This window comes from Peromyscus maniculatus, chromosome 4 (assembly GCF_049852395.1).
Source record: "Peromyscus maniculatus bairdii isolate BWxNUB_F1_BW_parent chromosome 4, HU_Pman_BW_mat_3.1, whole genome shotgun sequence".
Lineage (NCBI taxonomy): Eukaryota > Metazoa > Chordata > Mammalia > Rodentia > Cricetidae > Peromyscus > Peromyscus maniculatus.
Window position 1 is genome coordinate 92,824,613 of NC_134855.1, and position 12,407 is coordinate 92,837,019.

Sequence of the window (12,407 nt, forward strand, 5' to 3'; positions counted from 1 at the left end):
TAAGAATGTTTTATCACCACAATAGTAAGCAAACTAAAACAGAGGGGGGAATTACACAACTCTGTCCTGTGTATTCAGTATGCATCAATAATTTATAAGGAGACTCTTAATTGCAGAATAGCGTGCATAGAGAAGCATGTGGGTGCTTTCAGTTCACAGCTCAATGTATGGTTACTAAATGAACACACATGTGGCCAGCAGCAAGAAAAAGTGATGGGACATTATCAGCACTCAAAAAGCGTATGTAATGTGTAAGTCACCACACCTCACAGCTACCAAGAATAATGACTATTCTGCCTTTTTATCACAATGATTATTTTTATCCATTTTTGATTATTTTTACCCATTTTTTTACTTTAAAAAAGTTAAATTGAACTTACTGTATGTTCTCACAAATTGCTTCTTTCATTCAAGTGCTTATGATTTTAGTCCATGCTGTTGTGTGTAGCTATGGATTTTTCCATTTACAGTGACATATGATTTCAATCAATGAATCTACCAAAATATATTTATACATTCTGTAGGTATTTGGGCTGGTTGGGATTTTATTAAGAATGTCTTGAGCCAGGCATGGTGATAAATGTCTATAATCCCAGCACTTAGGAGGCTGAGCAGGAAAACTGTGAGTCTAAGTCTAGACAGGAATCCATAGTGAAACTTGTCTCAAAAGACAATGTCTCTGGGTGAACATATGCATTGTCCCTAAGCATCACATAGGAGATTAGCTATAAGTTATTATGCTCATGTTTACAAGATAACATAATTTAGTATGTTGCTATTTTATAAGAAATAGCCAAATAAATTTTCAGTTTGATTTTGCCAATTTACATAGCTACCAGTCATTAACCAGACATAATTTTTCAGGCTGTGGAGACAGCTCTGTGAGGAAAGTACTTGATGCATAAGTGTGAGGACCTGACTTTGGATCCCAGGAACCCATTCAAAGCCAGTACTCCTATGGTAAGAAGGAAGACAGGGACAGGGGAATCTCCAGAGACTCATTGTCTAGCTCTCCTGGAGTACACAGCAGTGAACAACAGAGACCTGTCTCAAATAAGATGAAAGGTGAAGACCAAAACCTAAGGCTGTCTTCTGGGCTGCTGGTTCAAGTTCAAGTCAAAGAGAAAACGCATGGGAATCTAACATCCAGATGACAGCAGAAGGAAAATATGCTTGTTTTGGAAGAAAGGAAGAAAAAGAGATAACTTGAGCCCCTTCTGCATTTTCATCCCACCCAGGTCCTCTGCTGATGGGTTGGTACCCATCCACATTCAGCATGGGACTTCCTCACAGGTCAATTGTCTCTGGAAACAGCCTCATGGACACACTCAAAGGTAGGTAGGCTTTCTCAGTAGGAAAATTGACACTTTCTTGTGTTTTCCATCCACTTTATAGCTCATATCCGAAAGTTATTAAAAGCTTACATATAATGCCCTTTTTCAAAGATTTTTATCATTGCTTTAAGAAGTTAACTAGAATGTTTATGTGTCAAGATTTCTTTGTTTAATTTTCTCTATTTATTTATGGTACTGGGGATTACCAGGGTCTTGGGTATGTTAGGCAAATGATCTACCACCAGATTTTCACTAGGCTTCATGAATTTATGGATCATTATCATTCATGCATTTGGGGACATCCTAGGCCAATAACTCTTCGAATTTTACTTCTACTTTATTCTTTTTCTTTTTTCAGTACAAGGACATATCTGAATGCATCTTGCAGCTTTTTATGTAGCACTACATGGTATTTGTATACAAACATACTACAAACTATAAGTTTCCTGTTCTCTTTTCCGTATGTCTAGTCATTTCACTCTCTGTGCTTCAGTATGGATGTTTTGTGTTAAACTGGCCCCCAGTTCACAAATCTTGCCTTCTGATGTGTTGAGTAGGTAACTGAATATATAGCTACCGAGTTAACTTCCTAAACTGTTATTTCATATTTAAATTTTCCTTTTCTTATGTGGAGTCCACATTCTTTCATGAAATTCTCCATATTTTCATCTATAATTCTTCATCTTTTGATCTATGTCCTTAAACCTGTTATGAATATATTTTATAAATGTAAAACAGATATCTAATCAATGGATAATCCCTGATTAGGCTTCTTGCATTCGTATAATGTGCTGATTCTCCTGACTTTATCTTTCAAGCAAGCAGAGTGATTTTAGAATCAATGCCAGGTGTTTTCACATGAAGATCTTAGAGAGGCTGTGCTCACCTTCAGTGTTGCTTGTTTTCTCTTCACCTGGAGTGCAGGGATGTAGACGGTAAACAGAACGTGGTCCAACTTTGGTTCATGTCTACTTAAAGGGCATAGGCCTCCAGGGATTTCAAATGGAAGCCTCTCATGTTGCAAGTGTACTTTTTGTGAGAGGACATGAAGTCTTTTTGTCTCCTAACCACAAGATTGATAGTGTGCTCTGTTTTTCTGTCTTCAGGTAATCTGCTTATCTTCCCATCGCCCAGATTTCAGAGTCAGTAAGCATCGGAGAGGGAAAATCAAGCATGAATTTGAGGTCATGCATAAACTTCTCCATTTTCTTTGGTGACAGTCTGGCAGTCACTACCGTTGGCCTGGGAAAAACCTAGACACTTGCCTTCTTGTGTATCCCCAAACTTTGAGAGTGTCATTGGAGTTTTAAAAAATTTCAAAATACCATCCTCCTTCTCCAAGACTTTACCATCTTTGTCTTCTTAGGCCCTATAATCCATTGCTTCAACACTCTCGGATACTACCAACATGATCTTTTAAATCAACTTACCTTTCTAATTATTCTTAGTGGGGATTTTGTTATGGTGATAATCATGCAATGTTATAGAATACTTCAAAATACATGTTTATTTGGGTATGAAATTGTTTTGAAAATTTGGCAGGAAATGCCTGCCCCCTATGAAAATAGAGTGTTTGGAACTATTGATTTGGGATCTGAATGAAGGTAGACATGGTAGATGGTGCACTTAGCCAGGTTCTTAGACTGTGTTTCAGATTAACTTGGAAAGATGTATGATTGAAGCTTACTATCTAAGCATTATAGCTGGAGAGTTTCTCAAGGATAGAGGCAAAGGATTACCTTGTCTGTCCCTTGTTGATCTGCATTTGTTGGTCCAATGTTTACCCTTACCACACCTTCTGCATACTCCAGAAGGAAGGGGCATTCTGTTGCCATTTTTCCTTGAAGAAACATTGTTTCTAGGAATGCCCTGTTTACAGTTCCTTTTCAAATGACCTTGCTTTCCACATTCAAAACATCTGACATTCTTCAAACCTCTTGAAATTGCTTCTCCTATCCACATATCATCATGGTCATGAGACTAAGCATAGTAACAATAACCAGGCTGGCCAAATAAATAAGATTATTTGAACCAATGGAGCACAAATAAACCTGAGGAAATGTCACCAGGATCATTAGAATATAGCAATGTTGTAATAATGTAGGACAATTTTTCAAAGTATTACCACTGGGGGAGACGGAGAAAAGGGTAAACAGTATTTCTCTGCATTATTTCTCTTAAGTGCATATGAATCTGAATTTGAAAATATGTTTAATTTAATAAAATGTGTCCCTTACTGAAGTATAAGATGCCAAATAACACAGAGTAAATGTTAGTAGAATGAAATTTTAGTGTGAATTAAATAAATGATGGGCTTTAAAATGCTACTGGCCAAATGTTTGTTCCCCTCCAAAATTCATATGCTAAGTAGTAGTAGCACACAAGGTGATGGTATTTGGAGGTGGAACCCTTGAGTGGGATTGATGTATTTCTAAAAGACGCCCTAAAGTTTCTCATGCCCTTCTGCCATTTGAAGTTAGAGACAGAAAGATGGCCTTTACCAGAGAGTACACTTGATGCTGGACTTTCTACCCTTTAGAATGTGATAGACTTTCATCATTTAGAAGCCACTTGACATTTGGTACTCTGTTGTAGCACCCCAAGAAAACTAAGACAGCCTATACACATTACTTCTTTCCATCTTGTCTGTACTATCATGCCTGGCTTGTCGAAGTAACTCTTCCTTGGAACATATTACTATGATGTCTCTTTGCACATTATTCAAAATCACTTTATCTAAAACATACCTTAATACCCTTCTTATGTTGCTAATTATTCTTCATGTGTAGATAGTTAAGTTAATAATTTTTTGAATGACTAATTTACTTTTATTTATATGTGCGAGTGTATGTGTGTATGTGCGTGTGAAATTTATGTGCAATTCAATCATTCAGCTTCCCAGAGAGACCAGAAGAGGGCACTAGGTTCCTTAGAGCTAGAGTTATAGGGGGTTGTGAGACATCTCATTGGGTAGTAGAAACAGAACCTGGGTCCTCTGCAAGTATGTGCTCTTAACTTCTGAGCCACATCTCCACCCCTGACACTGACAACTTTAATCTAACTTTCAGAGTTCCCAAATTTCTCAGCTATTTCTTCAATATCCCCTATGAGTTCTCTATTCCAGGTAATTAAATCAGCTGTGTAGTGCTAAGTTAGTCCTTCAGCTGCTTGCCTTCTGTAAGCTTTTTAAAGATGCACCTAGATTAACTTTTCAAGTTGGCCTTTATCCACCCATGGCCTCTGTGTAGTATCTTCTTGTCTTGGTGTTTGTTTGTTCATCCAAAAATGGGTATAATTATGATTAATTTCAGAACATCACAGAGGATAAAATAGCATGTTTGAAACTCTTACTATAATACCTGGTACATAACATAACTTGGTTAAATCATTATTCCTTCTTTTTTCTCATAACAAGGACAATTAGTGGTCTTTCCCTTCTCACTGCGGTCCTTCTTTCAAAGTATATTTTATATCCAAGTCTCCAGTAAATTCTCCAAATCACTTTTATTTTAGTCAAGGATCTACTTAGAAAAAAAAACTTTTATTAGAAAAATGAACTGGCTTTTCTTAAAACACTCCAGGGTCATTATCTTCTGAAGAAAAATTTTGTTCAGCTCAACCCCACACCCACACATTGTCAGCCCATTGAACAAAACAATGCAAATAGTCAACAACTTGGAAACTGACTTAAGGAATCATATAGTGGTGGGTATTTCCAAAATCTGCAAAGCAGGTTGTGATTTCTGTAGGACTAGTCTTGAACAAGCACCATGTTGGCCTCTTGTCTCTGTGACACATCCACTCAGCCTGATTTAAGACCATTTCAAGAGATGGAGTCCAATTGACAAGAGAGAGGAGGGATTATACAAGCAAGAGATATCAAGACCATGATTGGAAAAAGCACAGGGACAAATAGCCAAAGTAGCGGAAACACATGAATTGTAAAACAATAGCTGAGGAGCCCCCATGGAACTGGACCAGGCCCTCTGGATAAGTAAGACAGTTGATTAACTTGAACTGTTTAGGAAGCCCACAGGCAGTGGGACAGAGATCTGTCCTTGGTGCATGAGCCAGCTTTTTGGAACCTAGGGCCTATGCTGAGACACTTTGCTCAGCCTTGGTGTAGGGAGGAGGGGATTGGACCTGCCTCAACTGAATGTACCAGGCTGGGCTGACTCCCCAGGGGAGACCTTGCCTTGGAAGGGGTGGGAAGGGGGGGTAGATTGGGAGGAAGGCTGGGGGGTGGGAGGAGGGAGGACAGGGGAATCTGTGGCTGATATGTGAAATGACTAGGAAATCTCTTATATAAAATAAAATGAGAGAGAAAGAGGTAAAAAGGAGATATGATCTGCATAAATCTCAGGAACCATTCAAATATAAATGATGCCTAGATAAATGAAAGAACTAAGGTCTCCTAATGGGAGAACTATACATCTATACAAGTAAAGTAACATTCTATTGTCCTTCTACTAGACCAGGACAAAAAGACTGACATTTCACCTGTCTGTCCTCTGCAAGTGATCAGCTCACATGCTTTCCTGAGATTAATAGAAGAGCTATGTGGATACTACCCACTCTTTCCCAACCTCAATGCCCTGCTTGTCAAGAGAGGAAGCTAACAGGAGTGAGGAGAAGCAGTAGAGAGCAAAGACACTCTTGGAGAGGTTGAGCTATGGAAAATTCCATTTACAATGTCCTGTCACTATGGAGCAGAGAGGTGGATGATACTTCTGGGGGAGGCATTTGCAGGAAATTGTTTCTCACCAACAGTTCAAAGACCTGACTTCTGCGGCTAGCTTTCTCTCTTGCCAACCCCATGCCCTGTGGGTTTTACTTCTTCTGAGTCTCAGTGTCTTTACCTGTATTGGCAGGGTTAAGTGACCAGAAGGCCTTTCGGCAATGACACTACTGGCCTCAAATTTTGGTCCTTTGATTATGTGAAGGATCAATAAGAGAAAGATATGAAGAATTGTTTTAATTATTCATAATCTTGGTTAAAATTTCCTTAGTTTGAAAGGTGAAGTGAAAATAGAATAAAGCTAAAACTTGATACATAATAAAGATAGGCTAGGGAAGAATATAAAGGAATAAGTGAGGAGGATGAATCTAGGAATGTATGTTCCTTCCTCTAAGTGTGGTAGGACTTTCCTGATGGCAGCAAAGGACAGAGACACTCTGTTTGTTTGGGGAAGATTGGCTTTGATGCTGAAGTATTACACTGTGACTGGGAAACAGCCCTGAGCCTAGGGAACCCTATGAAGCAACCCTACTCATGATCAAGAAGAAAACTGATGACTCTCCCTTCCTATAAGGTGCAGAAAGAAATTATGTTAACTACTTTTCTTATCACCGTGATAAAGTATCTGAAAGAAGGAAATTAAGTGATGACAGGCCTATTTTGACTAATGGTTTAAAGGATACTATCGGTCATGACCAAAAAGACGGGGCAGCTGAATCCACTGGATCTCTGGTAGGAGATCCAAACAGCTTTTGTATCCAAGTCAATTGTGAAACACAGAGAAATGGGGCTAGGCACCAGGGCAAGCTATAACCATTAAGACCCTGCTGCCAGCAGCCTGTTTCCCCTAGCTAAGCCTCATTTCTTAAAGATTCTACAACCTCCTAAAACTGCACCATCAGTGGGAACCTGTTCAGACCCGTGAGGAATGTTTCACATTCAAGCCTAACACTGACTTTAAAGACTTCTTATCAACTTGGTCACAATATAAGTTTATTTTCTACATCTAGGCATTTGGAAAAGGAAGATGAGTCATTATTTCTGATTTCTTTATGATTTAGTGTGCTGCTTACTTAAAATCAACAAGCTTCCCATCCTTTCAAAGGACTTGATTTTGTCATCAGATTTTCTTCACAATGTCTTAGTGAGAGCTATGGGGGAAAGATTATTGAAAGGAACAGTGGATGGCAGTGTTGGTTTGCAGCTCTAAAGGCCAGCAATGAAAACTGTAATTTCTTAAAGAAAGTGGCACAGACTTGATCTTCTGAAAGAGCCATGTGAATGTGGGTCTAAACTCATGAAGAGCACATGTCTGTAGGTTCAAAGCATGATGAGAGAACTACACCAGATGATTCGAGAATGCCAGTTTTAAAATATGGAAGGAAAAAAATGAACTAGAAAAAAATTATGGTTCCTTATAACTCAGTTTTACATGCTATCTTCATAGTCTTCATGGTAGCTAAGTGGTAGTTAGTTAGTCCACAAGACTAACAAGTCAATAGACAGTGGCCAAGGAAAACAAATGGCATTCTAAAGCAAATGGCGGCCTATGTCTTTATAGAGTAAGGGGTGGGGAAGTAAGTAAAAGAGAGAGGGATCTGACAAGAAGGGAATGGATGCAGTCCACCCAGGTAACTGCTTACCAATTTAATCTAGCAATAAATAAACAGTAGCATTCAAATATTTGCTTCCTTGGGGATTTGGATTATGAGATTTGGGGTTTTCCCCCCATATCTTTCACTTTTTATGCCTTCCACTTTATCATTGTATACTAAATTGAATGCTGACTTATTTGTGCATACATGCTTTCAATAATTCCACAAAAATATTTAAACATGTGTGAAATATAAGGAATCAGGTATACTGACTTCTCTGTGAAACAGGAAATACACATGGAAAATATGCATTGTGATGATAGCTTTGTTCATATGTCTCTAGTGGAGTGAAAATATGTTTTTGTCTTAAATCATTACCCTTTGCAATATGTCATACTTCCCTGTCCTGTGAACGTATATGAAAATATTTTTAGAAGGGCCATGCCTATTCTTCCAAAGGACCCAGGTTCAATTCCCAGGACCTATATGGTGGCTCACAACCATCTCTAACTCTATCCTGTGGAATACAATGCTCTCTTCCAAAATCTGTGAGCACCAGGCATGCGCATAGTACACAGACAAGCACGCAGACAAAACATTTCCACGCATAAAATAAAATGAAATCAATTAATTTTAAATTTTTTCTTAGGCATATTTAAATCTTTCAAGCATTTTCTGTTATTAAAATACTTCTTTATTTTCAATTATTTCATGTTCAAAACATATTCTTCCTACCACATTTAAAGATCCTCAATTATTCATTTCAGTCCACATTTGTGGCTGAGAGGACATGAGGAAGAATTGGGATGATGATACTTCTTATTTTAACCTTTAACCTTATTTGGGGCATTGGAGGGTGTTGAAGGAATGCTGTAGGATGCAAACTCCACCCTGCTACAGACCCTCCCTCACACATTTAAGGCTTAATTCTACAGCCCTGACTCATGTGATTACCTGTGCATTTCTGCCTGAATTAACCCCTCTGTGTATGAAGGCAAGAAGGCTTAACTCAACATCTTCCAAAGTTTCTAGCGCTTCCTCCAAAAACATAGCATTCAAATCCTTTTTCAATCCTTTGTCCCAGCCTCCTGGCCGCTGCAATGCCCACTGACACATGAAGAATTAGAATCCTTTGTTGATGTCCAATAAAAATACATTCTGCTAATCTTTCTATGTTTTGTGCTCTCATCTCTTTCTTTGCAACTACTTGTGTCCTACTCTGATAAATGTGGAGCAAACGAACACGTCAGCAGCCTAGCCAAATGATTAATTGAGAAAAGAGAAGCCAATCTGCCTTCCCAGAAGTACCCTTGATTTTTTTAGACCTCCTCTTACATGGTATTACTTTAAAGAGACTATGTCCTTAGACATAATGGCAGGATACAGGTTAGAGTACAATGTATGAACTGATGCTATGGCAATAAGGACAATGACATGATATAGAAGGAATGAGAGGGAAGCATAGACCAAGGACACTGACAATGTTTCTACCAGCCAAGACTTTGCTGGTAATGACATCGTGATCTGAGAAAGACGTGAGGACACGTGAATTGATAAGATAGAAAAGAGAAAGAGACACATCTAGTTTGGGACATTAGGTAGTGAGTACATGGGCAGAAATAGACTATATTAAATGCTAACTAGACTTGAAAAATAAGTAAGGACTACAATAGGAGTTGAAAGAGATTCCAAACCTGAATAAAGAATATAGACTTTGACTAAAAGTACAAAACTGTAGAGTGTACAAAATGTTCATTTCTCAAAGATTTTTCTCGGGTAGGCCATGAACAAAATGAAGCAGGAAGAAAACAGAAAAATAAGATCCAAATCTAAAACAAGGCATTGAAAACATGTACGAATTAAGAAGTAGAAGGAGTTTTTAAAACATATTTTCTACTTAGTAGTCTAAAAATGATAGGAGTAAAGGTTCAAAAAGATTAAAAGAAATAAAAGAAGAAACTCTTTACAAGATCTTATATTAAGGCTTTTTAAATGCATTCAAAAGAGACAGCAAACACAAAAATAGAGAATAAGAAGACAGTAACAGATCTCATCAAAATGGATAAAAATAACAAGCAAGGAAATGCTTGGGACAGTACACAACTCACAAATCACCAGCAGCTAAGAAAATTTAATTACCATGGTGTCCTCTAAATTGAATACAGTTTCTTCATGAAGTGGATGAGGAAGTAAACACTAGGTAGTGTGCAATTTTTGAATAAAAATATCATGAATTTATTTTTAAATTTTAACAGTAATAATTTAATAACAATTTTAACTTATTTAGTGTTTCAAGTTAGCATGCAAAGCATTGGGACTCCTGACATTTTCATACCTATGTGTCATTATGTTTTGTTTTCACTCATGCCCTTGCCCCATCCACCTGGCTCCCTTCTCATGGCTCTTCTGTGTTATTACACGCACTTCATTCATCTATTTCCCACTTTCCACAAGAAAGACTATTCCTCTCCTCTCAAGATCCTCTTTCTATGTTTATTGCCTACACACATATGGGGAGAGAAAGAGAGAGAGAGACAGAGAGACAGAGAGAGAAATATGCACATGTATATACATACACATGATTGTAAATCAATGTTCTACCTAGAAAAGATGTGGTATTTGGCTTTTTCAGTCATGCTTATTTTAACTTAATACTTTCCAGTCACAGGCATTTTCCTAACAGTGTCATGATTTCATTGTTAGCAAATTTATATTTTATTACTAATTCTTTTAGTTAACACATAAAATAATTGGTAGCATTATGACATTTTCAAGTTTGCATGTTATTCAGCTCTGCTCATACCTGGAGGAATGATACAGGAGAATCCATGTGTCCAAGTCCAGCCTTCTTCCACCAGCCACCAGTATTACTTATTAACCAACTTAAGATCCCATGAACAGGCCCTCTTAAGAAGCCAAAATTAATTATAAAATTTAAAATAAAATAAAAAGAAGTAAATAGACCTTGTTGGGAAGAGTAGATATTTTTACTTCTTCTTTAAAGAAGATGCCAAACAATCATTCCCAAAGTAACTGCCTCAAATTTCCTATGACATTAATAATCTCTAGGCATTGTCATCTAAATGCTGACTTCCTTGTACAGAACACCTCATTTGTGGGCTGAGGATGTAGCTCAACTGGTAGAATGCTTGCTCAACATCTTCAGTCTCCAGCACCTATAAGTTAGGTGTGGTGGTGAGGGGGAGTCAGGAGGATCAGGAATTCAAGGTTATCCTCAGCTGTGTAGTAAATTAGAGGTCAGCCTGGCCTACTTGAGACCCTGTCTCAAAATAGTAACAGCAACAAAACAACTTTATATACCAAAGATTGTTTGCAGGTATACACACACACACACACACACACACACACACACATATGTATATATATGTATATGTATGTATATATATGTGTATATGTATATGTGTATATATATACTTTCATGGAACACTGAGAGTTTCAGAGTACCCAAATAAACAGCAGATATACCTCTTGTTTTCCTTGGCCACATTTGTCTCATATGATAAAGGAAATAGCTTTTGATAATTCTTGAAGAGATTTTGGAGTGGAAAATAAAATAGGAACCAGGGACTGAGACCTGGGATCAGCACATATTCTCTGTACAGCCCACCATATTGAAGACACCAAGTAGAAGGCAAAATACTTGAGACTTCCACACATGGCTGTATACCATGATTTCTTGAAAATCTGTCTGGTGGATAATTCAATTGTGCAATGTAAATAGCTGGCAAAAACCATATTGTGTGATAAAGCCATATCTCATTACAAAATGCTAGAAAGCTAGAGAATTACTGACAGTTCAGAGTTGGTACACATAAATGGCCAAAATTACAATTTAAAAAGATAATAGTTGTACAAGAAGATAGAATTGATGCCAATAATTGGATTTGGTCATTTCACTTTTATCATGTGTTTGCATTTTCTCAAATGGATGGTTGCTTTTGCGATATGAATTCAGATGTCACTTTGTAGCCTAGCTGTTGTACTGAACCATTCCCCCTAGCCCTCAAGTTCAACTTTACTCAGAGTTAGTACTTGATACTTTGACTTCTCTCTAGGTACTTTCTTCTCTTGTTTGTACTCTGAAATGCTATTGGAAATATATTTCAGTAGCAAAATTCAAGGTACAATAAACTCATAAAATCTGCATCAAAGCACATATAATGGAATAATTATTGCAGTCTATTGGCCACCAATCACAGAAACAAATTTCACAATGTGTTTAAGGAGCATGGTTTGCATTAACATTTGTAACATTTGTGATATTTTTACTTTTGTGAATATCTTCAGTGAGCTATTGCATCATTGCTCAAATTAAAAGTGTCAGTGTGCTTGACTTCCTTATGATGAGGAAATCCATAGTCTCAAAAGAAAAATAAATGGCAGAGTAGATGCAAATTCAAGGAGTGCCACAGCAAACCGTAAATTGTTGAAGAAGACAAAGATGATAAGGACAAGAAAAATGACTCATCTCTCAAGAGCTTTGATCCTTATGATAGTTAATCTTTCTCATCCACTTTACCAGACTTATAATCAAGTAGGAAAGTCACTTCTGGGCATGTCTGTTAGGGTGTTTCTAGAGAGGTTTACTGAGAATGGATGGGGTCCAGGATGAAGACCTACACTGAAGAAAAATAAGAAAAGTAGGAAGCCAGCCACACTCATCTCTCTGCTGCCTGATCTGCCCACCGCACAAACTGACTCCTGATGCCATGCCTTTCC